The 13,004-nt window shown below is 39.9% G+C and overlaps 1 long non-coding RNA gene and 1 other non-coding gene across 11 annotated transcripts in view; one reads left to right on the top strand and one right to left on the bottom strand.

The window, feature by feature from the left end:
* LOC136148671 (uncharacterized) overlaps window positions 1-11,663 on the top strand; it is a 72,403-nt gene extending 60,740 nt beyond the window's left edge. For 9 of the 10 annotated variants that reach the window (XR_010659545.1, XR_010659544.1, XR_010659542.1 and 6 more), the window contains 2 exons: window positions 2,479-9,750; window positions 9,943-11,663. This is a non-coding gene — a long non-coding RNA (uncharacterized lncRNA). The remainder of the gene's footprint in view (window positions 1-2,478; window positions 9,751-9,942) is intronic. The other variant, XR_010659547.1, reaches the window with a different exon arrangement.
* On the bottom strand, window positions 4,749-4,820 carry TRNAW-CCA (transfer RNA tryptophan (anticodon CCA)). Its single transcript has one exon. It is a non-coding gene; the product is annotated as a tRNA-Trp (tRNA).
* Window positions 11,664-13,004: the final 1,341 nt, after the last annotated feature.

Here is a 13,004-nt window from a genome sequence, read left to right as displayed (position 1 = left end):
AAGCAGAAGTTATGCTCCCGTTCACCCTTTGACTTTGTAATACATTTTCCCCTAAAGAGTTATGTTCATGAAATAAACCAAGACATGTTAAACTTGGTATTGATTCTATGACTTCATAAACCCTACTCCTTGACAGCTTTTTTTTTTGTGAATGAGCTGGCTTGAATCTCTGCTAATCTACCTGAATTTCCTTCTTAAGGCAGTTACATATAATGGCTCTTAAAAGGAGTTATCTATATAAATTTGCAGTTTGGCAGGCAGGCTCCTCCTGGGACTCTGGAGGATTAATAATAAGTCATGGAGATTACACATTCATGTGGGAAATAGGAAGGCCCCAATGTGGGTAAATACTACTTAAGAAGACCCCACATCACAAGGAAGGTTGGAGGTATTTTGGAGACTCTTAAAACACTCCCTTTGTATCACTTACCACAGTGAACATCCTCCCTCTAGTGAATGTTATATTCACATTGAATCATTCCAACGATTTTGCTTTCACCCTGCATATACCATGTATGGTCTGATCTGGGTAGATAAACCAGCCTTATAGGTTTAAAGGAGATTGCATGAGCTGCTGCTGGGAAGTTTTTCTTGAGTTAGTTAGGAACCTGTGAAACTTAGTCCTTGATATTTCAGTAGCTGTCATTGCTAATAAAATCTGGTCCTCATACATGGTGAAGGACCCTGGTGGGCAAATAGAGGGAAACCCCTTACTCTTTTTCTCTGACGTCCCCACAAACTTATGCTGTGACCTTAATTTAAGAGCTTATTACTTCTCTCACTAAAAAATGACAAATTTTAATACTTTCTGCTAAATAAAAGTAAAATTATAAGAATGTAATACTCTTCCAGTGCCCTGGAAATTGTCAAAGACTTCCCAAGGACTCCCTAAGAACTGGACTGGGTCTGACTCAGAGACTGTTTCATCTATAGAAACTTAAATTGTTTCTGTATGCTGGGAGTATACAGTGAATGAATGAAGGCACTCAGTGAATAAAATGAATGAATGAAGAGAAAGAACCAGAGTCATATTTTAGTAGCCTAATTATATATTTTCAGACTAATGTATTTAAAAAGGCACTGTGATAACACATTTCTAAAAGGAGCTAAATGGAATATTTGACACTTTCCGAGGAGGGATTCTGCTTCTATCACTTGATCTAGGTTTTCAATTTCGGAAGCATTGAGAATTCCCTGTGGATGAATACTAGTGAATTATTAAGGCAAGCTGAAGACCCAGGCTGCCCTTGGGGACATTAATACTCCCATGGAGCACTTTCCACGAAGAAGAAAAGTGTGGGTTTGCTGTCTTTGCTGTCTTTGCTTCAAAACTCCTACGATTTGGCTGACTGCCTGGTTTATCCCAGGACATTAGTCAGCCCACAAATTCCACATTTGTTTATTCAGACCAGAGCAAGTGAATACTGCCATTCTCCCATCTCCTTTGTTGGCAAATGCTTTGTTAACCTGCATTGAGCTCTGCAACACAAAATGAAGTGACTAATCTTTTGGGGGTTCCCCCTCCCAGGTTCTTGTATCAGCAACTGAATCTAGAGACCACAAAGTCCCCACAGTCACTTTTCCTCACGCTGTTCTTTTATTCTGATGGTTCCACGTTGTACTTTAGGAAACCAATACCTTCCAGAGTGTGGTTGAACTGGTGCCACCATTAAGAAAAGGAGGTTACTGGACCATTTAGTGTTGCAGCAAAGGGCAGCTAGGTTGATTATTCTCATACTCTTTTTAAACATCAACTTATATATTTGGCTGCATTGGGTCTTAGTTGTGGTGCCAGCTCTCTAGCTGTGATATGCAGGCTTAACTGCCTGGTGGCATGTGGGATCATGGTTCTCTGACCAAGGATGAAACCAGCATCCCCTGCATTGGAAGATGGATTCTTAATCACTGGACCACCGGAGTAGTCCCTAGGTTGATTATTTACTCTTATGTAGTCTAATGCTGAGTGTCTGCAAATCATCACCTTGTACTCCCCCCCAAAAAGTTTTCTCCCTCTGAATATGTGGGTTTGAAGGTACAGGAAGTAGGAATATTAGCAAAAAAAAAAACCAGTTTGGATGATCACCAATATGTGGTAGATCTGGCATATGCAACTAAAAAGAATGTGTACTCTTAATCACCAGGCTATTTGAGTATCTTTGAATATCTGTAAAGGCCTAAATTTTTTAGGAGAGGTCTGAGGGTCTAATTTGTAAATCACCATTGGCCACAAAAGAGTGATTAGTTTTAAGAGACAGCTGTTTTGCAACATGGTACAAAACAGAAGAGATGATAAAGGAAATCATAAAAATTAACATTTTTGCCATTGAGTCCCAGTTATTTTTATAGCAGGTTGCACATGGCAGCTTGGCAAATGATTCTCCCTTGTTAAGGCTGTAGAAATTCTGTTTGGTATATCAAGTTTTGACTGTGACCGTGTTTACCATGGATAACCTGTTTTTCTCTCTCCTCTTCCTCCAGCTCTTAGCCAGAACTACCTTCCAGATGCCCTTTTTCTACCACACTCCTCTTTCTTAGAGTAAGAGGACAAGCACATGATGTTGTTTGAAGCAAGAAGATTAAAGAATGGCTGCCTGCTAACCCAACACTTGGATTAGAACAATCTTTTTAGCTCTTTAGTGTGAAGTTCAGGGATCACAGTTTTTTTTTTTTTTCATTCACGAGACTTTTGCAACTTGTCATTTTCATACCTGAGATCTGGAGGGAAGCTTACTCTAAATAGTTTCTAAAATAGCCATTAGCTCAGGAGATATGCAGCCAAGAGGTGCTATGTGACAGGAGATATGCGTGTGACAGGAACTTTGCCTACACTACACTTTTTTTTTTTTAAGATGTCATTTAAAAAGTTTATTTTTTGGAAATGACTCTTCCCACTATTCTTCTATAGAGGGTCAGGGAAATGTATAAATAATTTCTGGGTTAGGTGCAGAAGATACATATGCTGGCAAACAACTCTACAGTGTTAAAGCAGATTGTCCTTTGGAGATACTTTTTCAGGCTTGAGTTCTGTATTTCTGGATTTGACTCAGTGAAAATCTTTATTGAGTACCTAGCAGATGCACAGCAGTCTGCTGAAATAATAGGGGTTGGGGGACTGCAGTCTAATTGGAAGACAAGAAGGATAAAAAGAGAACACCTATACATATAGCACAAAGCAGAATAAATTATAGTATACAACAGGCTATGGAATATTGTGGAGCAAGAGAGCACTTTTTAATAGTGGAGATAGGAAATGCATTACCAAGGTGATGGCATTCTTGCTGGGTCACAAAAGACAGATAGGATTTTGGCAGGTTAGGAGCCATTCTAATGTAAGAGAATAATAATAGAAAAAGCACAGTGGTCCATTAAGGGCAGAAACAGGGAAATAAGGGGTGACTGGGGTTATAGTGTGATTTCTGAGCTGCGTGCACACAGCTGTCCATGCACACCTCCTTTTTTAAAAAAAAAATTAATTTATCTATTTTAACTGTAGGCTAATTACTTTACAATATTGTGGTGGTTTTTGCCATACATTGACATGAATCAGCCACAGGTGTACCTGTGTCTCCTCCATCCCAAACTTCCCTCCAACCTCCCTCCCCATCCCATCCCTTTGGGTTGTCCTAATGCACCAACTTTGAGTGCCCTGTTTGACGCATTGAACTTAGACTGGTCATCTGTTTCACATATGGTAATATACATGTTTCAGTGCTATTCTCTCAAATCATCCCACCCTTGCCTTCTCCCACAGAGTCTAAAAATCTGTTCTTCACATCTGTGTCTCTTTTGCTGTCTCGCATATAGGGTCATCATTACCATATTTCTAAATTCCATATATATGCATTAATATGCTGTATTGGTGTTTTTCTTTCTGATTTACTTCACTCTGTATAATCGGCTCCAGTTTTATCCACCTCATTAGAACTGACTCAAATGTATTCTTTTTAATAGCTGAGTAATATTCCATTGTGTATATGAACCACAACTTTCTTATCCATTCATCTGCCAATGGATGTCTAGGTTGCTTCCATGTCCTAGCTGTTGTAAACAGTGCTGTGATGAACATTGGGGTACACATGTCTCTTTCACTTCTGGTTTCCTTGGTGTGTATGCCCAGCAGTGGGATTGCTGTGTTTTAAAGTCTCCACACTGTTCTCCATAGTGGCTGTACTAGTTTGCATTCCCACCAACAGTGTAAGAGGGTTCCCTTTTCTCCACACCCTCTCCAGCATTTATTGCTTGTAGACTTTTGGATAGCAGCCATTCTGACCAGCATGAGATGATACTTCATTGTGGTTTTGATTTGCAGTTCTCTGATAATGAGTGATGTTGAACATCTTTTCATGTGTTTGTTAGCCATCTGTATGTCTTCTTTGGAGAGATGTCTGTTTAGTTCTTTGATCCATTTTTTGATCGGGTATTTTAAGCCCTCCTCCTTGAACCATTGTTTGCTCCAGAATCACAGTGCCCCCTGACTCTTTGACAATCTTACCAGCCATTGCTTCTCAGTCACCTTCCTGGCTGTCCTTCCTTAGCCTGAGCTCTACATGTTGAAAGGTTTCAGCATTAGTTATTTTTAGCTTTCTTTGCCTAGGTCAGTAATACTGAAAGTGTTAGTCCCTCAGTCATGTCTGATTCTTTGCAACCCCATGAACTGTAGCCAGCCAGGCTCCTTTGTCCATGGAATTCTCTAGGCAAGAATAAGGAAGTGGGTATTCATTCCCTTCTCCAGGTGGGAGAAGGGGATCTTCCCAGCCCAGGGATCGAACCTGGGTCTCCTGCATTGGAGGCAGATGCTTTAACCTCTGAGCCATCAGGGAAGCCCAGCTTGCTATCATTTAAGTATTAACATCTACATGCCAGTAACCTGCAATTCGTTAACTTTCCCCATGATCCATGCCCTGACCTCTAGGCTGTATATCAAATTGTCTATTCGGCATCTTCACTTTTGAGGCTAAATATCAGGTCTCTTGGTTCTTTGCCTGCCCCCTCTGTGGAAATCCTGCTTGTCTACTAGTCTTCCCCATCTTAGTTAATGGGCCTGCCATCCACCTAGTTGCTTAGCTCCTCCCCACCCCCCAAATGAAGACTTATTCTAGAGACAGTCTTTTATCTCACTCTCACCATATACTAACAAGTATTTTGAGTCCACTTCTACCCCACACCAAACAAGTGACTATTGTTTTTTGTCATGTTTTATGTTAGTAAGATTTGCCTCTAAATATACATGAATTATCTTGATAAAAATAAGCATTAAATTAAAATATTACTTTTATAGAGATTGTCTCTTAATTCCTTTCTAGAAATTAGCTCCTAAATTACCCAGAAGACCCATGTGTTCTTAAGTTTGCACAGGCACTGGAATTTATTTTTCCCAACTTCTTTAAGGGCCTTCACATTTTCTTGCCCTTCGGACCTAGCTGCTGTGGATTAGATACAGAACTATATGTCCTTTTTTTTTTATTTGTTTCATAGTAAAATAACAATAATGATGACAACAATAGTATTACAAATGCTATTAATGATTAGCACCTATTAAGACCTGTGGGCATTGCAGAAAGCACTGTAGATTCATTGATGGTTTAGTCCTCACAGTGACACTGGGATGGATACTATTACTGTCCTCATCTTAGACCTGCCCAAGGTTACACAGCTGGAAAGTGGCAGAGAAACTGGATACAGACTTATTTCTGCCAGACTCCAAAGCCCATGTTGTTTTTTTCTTTTCAAAGCCCATGTTTTTAACCAAAAATAATTTAAAATTCTGAACCACTGAATCTTCTTGTGTAAAGAATATTTTGTCTGCCACACTCCATAAGATATAAAGATTAGCTCTAGAAAGATCATATAATATAATAAAATAGACCTTTTTACATCACTTTTCCATAGGCCTCATGGTCTATTTTTACATAATTTCCAAGGTAATTTCACTTTGTGGATGCTGAAAAATTGCCATTCATTTATTTTTTTCCTCTAACATTCATCTCTTCTCAGTCTCTCTAATGGACAACTTCACTGACATCAAAACTGTGAAGAGAGAAACCAGGGAGAAACATGAACCTAATGAGAGGATGAAATGAATTATTAGAAAAGTTTTTCAGAGGAAGAACATTCCTTGCAGCCATTTCAATCTTTATTTCTTTCTGTACTTGACAGTGAGAGTACCACATAAGCCTGAATGAAAACAAAACGAGATTGACTCAGGATAAATCAGGTTATGCTATGGTAACAACCACAAAATCTCAGCGCCTTAAAGAGTACTCACTCACTCATGACATATGCATATTAATGGCCACATTTTATGATATATTCTCCATCTATCCAGCATCTGTTTGTACCCCCTATGTCTTCATTCTGGGCATAAGGGCCATATTTGATCTTCATGTAGAAACTGCCTCAGGAGAAACCCCTGCACACAGAAGTTCTTTGATTGATTGATTTTGTTTGAGGCTTTAAATGCTTCCTTGGAAGACTGGTTACCCCCAGTACCTTTTTTTCCCTTGGTTTTGGGCCATTCTGCAGTTGGAATAATCTAATTTGTGCTTCTTTGGCTCTGAGAGCCCCTTGCAAAATTCTTCTCCAATTTCAAACATGGGCTTTGGAGGCAGATGAGTAGTCTTGGTCACTTACTGGTTGTGTGGCATTGTACAATGTCTTCTCTCAGCTTTAGTTTCCTTGTTTGAACAGGGCTGTTATTCATTATTTGAACAGGGAAAAGTGGCTGAATTTGAGAAAAAGCCAGGAGATAATATTAGTAGCAGTTATTGATGATTTGGGTGAGGCAGAGGGAAGAGGCAAGGATGTCTACCAGGTTTCTATCTTGACAAATAGGTGGTGATGCATTTTATTGAGGAGGAGATAAGAGAAGCAATTTGTGTGTGTGTGTGTGTGTGTGTGTGTGTGTGTGACAGAGATCAATTTCGACATAAGGATTTGAGATATTTTCTAGATATATAAATTGAAATGTTGAGTTTAAGCTTTAATGACACACAGGTGTGTGACCTGGACTGATAATAGAGGTTTCAAAGTCCTTTGCATAAAGAAGATAATTGAAACTGTAGAAGTAGATGACAGATACTTCTCAAAATGAGTAGAGAAGAGAGCTCAGGGTGAGCCCTAAGAATTTCTTTATTTAAGAAATAAATAAATAGAGTAGAGGATTCTTCCCTCAAAAGTTAGCTTTTATGTCACCATATCCCCTCCTTTTCCTCATCTGTCTCTGTACATCTTTTTTTGGGGGGGTGGTGAAGAAAAAGATTACAGTCTCAATAGAGATGTATAGGAGAGTAGGGAGGAATGTTAATCAAGTGAAAAGATTGAGATGTATGAAAGTTTTAAGATCAGAGACCATATGTTTGTTATGACAATAATCTGAATGGCTTAACATTTTACTTAGGAGTGTTCAACCTTCTAGGTACCAAGATGTCATTGATCCTGTCTTGGGAATTTGCCAGGTAAATGCAGTATAGGAAGAGACATCTATCTGAAGGTGCTGGTGATGAGTAGTTCAGATAGCCACTACTTAGAGTCCTTTTAGGGGAATGCTCATGGACTCTGAGGAAATGAAGACCCGGGAGCCGGAGGACTCAATGAATTTGAAGAGCAGATATGTTCAAGTGAGGGTCCTGAGAGCTTTTGGGGAAAGATGGCTGGGTTAGAGAATTACAGTGGTTGTAGTTAATGGTATGGAACCATTCTGGTTGAAGACAAGTCTCAGGGTGTATGCTGGCAGTGTGGGGAAGTCTAATTGGAGTGGAGGTGAGAATTGTTATTATGTATTTGAGGCCAAGGAACAGCAGATTGAAGGTACTAGGTGGATTGCTCCCAAAGACACTGACGTTTTCTGGAACAATGGCAGATGTTGGGTTTGAGGGGAGGAGTGTTCTGTTTTAAAGCATGTGACCAGGAGGTCAGTAGATGATAGAAACATGTAAGTGTACATAGTGGTATTGTCAGATGTCAGATACCAGGATGGAGCTGTGGTGGTTCTAAAGTGGCACTAATGGGTTAATAAATTGTAACCCCTATTCTTAGTTCTATGGTAGGTGAAATGTACAGCTTAATGTGGGGAGATGTTGCGTTTATTGGTTCTTTTTCTTTTACGTAAAGGATGAGGATTCCAGAGGGTTTAGTGGTTTGAGGAGAGAAGCCAGGGAGAAGAGGTACAGAGCATGAAGGGGTTAAGAACAGGGGATGGAAACTGACTTCCTTTTGGCATATGAGGATTATAGGGATGGAAGCCTTAATTGGAATTAATTGACCACAGACATTCCAAAGACAGAATTAGTCATAACAAAGATGTCTTGGGGTCTGAGGTGGGGTCTGACCCAGTCGTGTGTGGGTGAACTCACTGTGTGGGGACTGGGGTAATCACGTATCTGAACATGGACCCCTCCTGTGTACAGGATGGAGGATCCAGCCTCTTTCCCCTGGGGTGGTCTCAAGATGCACCAAGTGGCCACTTGCAGGGTACTTGTCATTTAACATCTCATTTCCAGCCTCACAATAAACCTGTATCCCTGGAGTTGTGAAGATTCAACACAATCATTTGTGGGAAAGCACTTTAACAACTATAATCACAGTAAGTTTGCTGAGTTTTAGTGTTCCCCACACCTTTGATGTATTTCTCTCTATGCTTTTCCATGTAACTGTAACATATTCCTTAAGCTAATAAGGACTTCCCTCTAATAAGGACAAAGCCAAGATACTTTATTTACAGTGTTAGCCTGGCACCTGGGCTGATTCTCTGTAGTGTTTATGTAGTCTTGATGTGGACTGGCATCTTTCCCTGGACCTTTGAGTATCTTCCTCAGCAGCTTCTCATGGCCAGAAGTGCCATCTCTGTGGCTTTTTATTACAAAGCCCAGACTCTCTTTTAGGCCACCCACCAAGTTCTTCGCTCCAGTCTTAAGGGTGCCTACAGCTCCAGGTTCATTTGTAGAACAGAGCTGACTGACACACCCTAAGCAAGGGATGCCAACCTCATTTAGTTTTCCAGATACCCCTTGATGATTTGATAGAAAGGCATCCACAGGAAAGTGGTACTAGATTCTGAGAACTGCAGTTTTACAATGTTCAATGTCTTCCAGACTTTCTTGAGAGAGGCAGGTATGATCCTAGCCAAGAAAAAGTCCTTCCTTTATTAAACCCCCTATCTCCCTTTGAAATTTAACTGAGACTGTACTTGACTTTTTAGATGTTAAATTTTCTTGGAAGGGGAAATAAGCTCTTGTGATTGCATAGGCTTTATTTTTTTTAGGCAGGGAGGTGTTAATTCCCAAGTAATTCATTAGCTTTGTTCTATCATCACTTTTTTGTTCAGTGCAGTATCACACACTTGGTCAACTATCAAGAGGCATGCAAATTATTTTTAGTAAACTGTGAGTCAGTCTTGGGAGAAAAAACTAAGCTATCTGTTTCCTTTACTCAGTTTACAACATTCCAGAGAATTGAATAGAAGGAGAAGATACTTTTTTCTTCAGCATCTGTTTGTACTCCATCCCTTTATACTGGGCAAAAGGGCCATTTTATTGACTTATGTAGAAACTGCCTTAGGATTACATCCTGTATGCAGAAGTTCTCTGAACTGTCACTGATATTTCTTTAGGCTTTAAATGCTTCCCTGGAAGGCTGATAAATCCCACTGTCTTCTTTCTCTGATGAGTGAGTGTTATCTTTCAGTTGTGTCCAACTCTTTGCGACCCCACGGATTGTGGTCTGCCAGTCTTCTCTGTCCATGGAATCCTCCAGGTAAGAATACTACAGTGGGTAGTCATTCCCTTCTCCAGGGGATTTTCCCAAACCAGGGATCAAACCCAGGTTTCCTGCAGCATTCTTATTTATTATTATTTTTTTTATCATATCACTCCAGGCTCCATGGGGTATACCCATCAATGCATAGGGAAGAGATGATTTTCTTTCTTTCTTTTTTTTAATTTACAGTTGCCCTCTGCAGAGCCATCTTCTGGAAGAAAACCTCAATTGCCAAGGATAAACACATTTTTGATCGTCTTCCTTTTTTATAAGTCTGTGGAAATTTAATATGTGAACATTCTTTGCATAATTTTATGGGCTCTAACATTCAGATGGAGACTAGCATTATTTTTTTTTTTAACTGTAAGAAGAAAATCTGTACTGTATCTTCTGTTTAGGAGATGGGACTTAATCACTGTCATCTTTTGTACTTAGTGGTGCTGCCAAGGCAGTGTGGTCAGAATAAGGATGGAATTTCAAATAAAAGAAACTTGGGAGAACATGAGCTTGGTTGAGTCATACAGACAACTATCTTAGCTTTCTCACCTAACACAGCACTAAAATGTGTTACTGCAATTACAGAGAGCTGATTTAAAGGGAAAATGAAAAGGATAAATGCACAAATGTAAACAGCTATGCATCTTGGAAGGATGTGGAGAGCTGAGATATGAAGGAAGGATAAGACATCTCTTTCAAAGCATAAAGCCCACAGCAGGAAGCAGTGCTAGCCCCATAGCAATGGTTCTATAATGTTTGTTGATTGAGCTGTTTTTTGAAATAATCTGTAGCATACAAAGCAAAGAACCTTCAAATATCTTTATAAAGCGTAAAAAACAGACTTTAGCATTTCCATATTCAGTTACAAAACACAAGTCTGAATTCAGAGTATTTGCTGGGTTCCAGGTGAAGAAGGTAAAAGGAATCAATGAAATTTGAAAATGTTCAAAGCCTACTTTCCCCCCACCTCCCAATTCTTCTTTCTCTCATTTTCTTCTTATTTCAGGAATCCAACAAATTTTCTTTTGGTTCATCAACCTCTTGTATTTTGACTCAAACAAGACAACTATAATTCATTGAGCAGGAACCATGACTTATTGGACTTTGTAGCCCCCATGCACATCATAATCTAGTGCCTGGTACATAAGAGGGAATTACTATATAGTGGAATGTTAGTTTGGTTTTTACTTTCTCTTCCTTTCCCAGATATTCCCCCTTTTGCATTTGTATAAACATAAAAAGAACTTTTTCTTCATTTTCCCCAAATCTGATAAGACTACTCCACACTCCCATTTTCTTGTTCCCATCTGTGAACATGACCGAAGGGATCCTGGCCATTGAGGACTTTACATGCCTCAACCAAAGGAGGCAGCACTGAACTCTAGGGAAGGAAAGTTCTAGACGTGAGGAGCTATGATCGAGTCCAAGAGATCTTGAGAAGTATTCCTGGAGAACTTGTGAGTTGAAGGAAAACAAGATTGACTAGATGAAACTGGGGGACCAGAATGTCAGTGAGAGAAGTGTATTCCAGGCAGACAGGACAGTCTATCCCAAGCCTGGATTTGAGAGAGAGCATGAATCATTCAAGAAACCCGAGAAGTGGACTTTCTACAGCAGGCGCATGTGAGGGTGTAACTCTTTTTCAGTGATGTAGTGGGTGGTCTCTAAGTGGATTTGCAATGACAATAACATCATATGGCAATACTGTGTGAACTCTTCTGGTAAACATACATGCTTTCTGGACTTGTTTGTTTGCTTGTTTTTCCAAGTCATGGTCAGTAAGTTAAGTAAATGAAACCTCATCGAGCTTAGATAATATTTCCCGCTAAGTTCCTTAAATTCCAAAGCTGGCAGTAAACTGATGGTCAGCCTAATAATTGAGGTCTAAGAAGGAATAGCCACACCCAAGCCAATAGTGCCAAAAGGCAATAGTGCCAAGCCAATAGTGCCAAAAGCAGAGCTTTTCCTAGGCTACAGTGAGTCGTGCAAATTATGCCAGGGACCCAGGCCTTGGTCTCCCTTGCTAGTACCTGTAGATGTCATGGTTCCTGTAACTGAAGACAAGAGGAATGGCTTCCCTTCCTCTTTGAACATTACCTTTCCTTCCCCAGGTTTTAAAAAATTCAATTGTCCCTGTATAAAAATAATGAAGTGGAATATAGTTGTGGCACATAGAGTGACCAGCCTGCACCCAGACCCCTGTCCTGCAGCTCCCTACAGCAAGCTTTTGCACTCTAGAGTCCTCTGGCATAATAACCTCTGGCTATGGAGGATGAGCAGGAATATTATCAGTTAACAGATTCCCAAAACAGCGACACTTTTTCTCAAATTAAACACAACAGCTGAGGAATATTGATAGGAAACACAAATTGCACACTCAACAAACTTCATTAAAAGTATTCTCCAGGACTTCCTTCGTGGTCCAGTGGTTGAGAATCTGCCTGCCAATGCAGGGGACATGGGTTTGATCCCTGGTCCAGGAAGATTCCACATGCTGCAGAGCAACTAAACCTGTGCACTCTAGGGCCCTTGCTCTGCAACAAAAGACGCCACTGCAATGAGATGCCAGCCCACTGCAACAAGAGTAGCCCCCACTCACTGCAACTAGAGAAAGCCTGCACAACAACAAAGACCCAGCACAGTAAAAAAACTAGTAAATAAATAAAATAATTTAAAAAGTATCCTTCGGTATATGCATCTAAGAACCCCTAGGACAATGAATGCAACACTGAGATACATTATATAACTGTATGGGTATTAGGGAGCATATTTTCTAGTGCCCAGATGCTTCAGATTTAGTGATGGAATCTCATTCATTGTGTGAAAACCAAATAAACATTTGTCCTAAAAATGATCAGAAAGCAGGATTAACTCTGCTTTATGAACATATAAGACTGTAAAATCATTTGTTATTGATAGAGAGTTGGATTGGAGTGTGTGTGGGAAGGAGATGCATTATTTTAAATTGTATTGTAGGTGACAGAATGAGAGTCAGTAATGTTCTAGTTCAAAGGAACAAGATTTGATTGATTCATCACAATTTATTGAATGATTGTTATGTTTTGGGAACTATATTTGGCCCTGAGTACATAAAGATAAATAAGGCATGCTTCCTCATCTCCAAACGGCAGTGGAAATACTCCTTGAAGAGTTTGTTGTTCAGTTGTGTCTGATTCTTTTGTGACCCCATGAACTGTAGACTGCCAGGCTCCTCTGTCCATGGGACTTCCCAGGCAAGAATAGTGGAGTGGGTG

Source organism: Muntiacus reevesi, chromosome 17, assembly GCF_963930625.1.
Source record: "Muntiacus reevesi chromosome 17, mMunRee1.1, whole genome shotgun sequence".
Taxonomy (NCBI): domain Eukaryota; kingdom Metazoa; phylum Chordata; class Mammalia; order Artiodactyla; family Cervidae; genus Muntiacus; species Muntiacus reevesi.
Note: the sequence above shows the minus strand (reverse complement) of the source record. Positions and strands in the feature narration are given on the sequence as shown.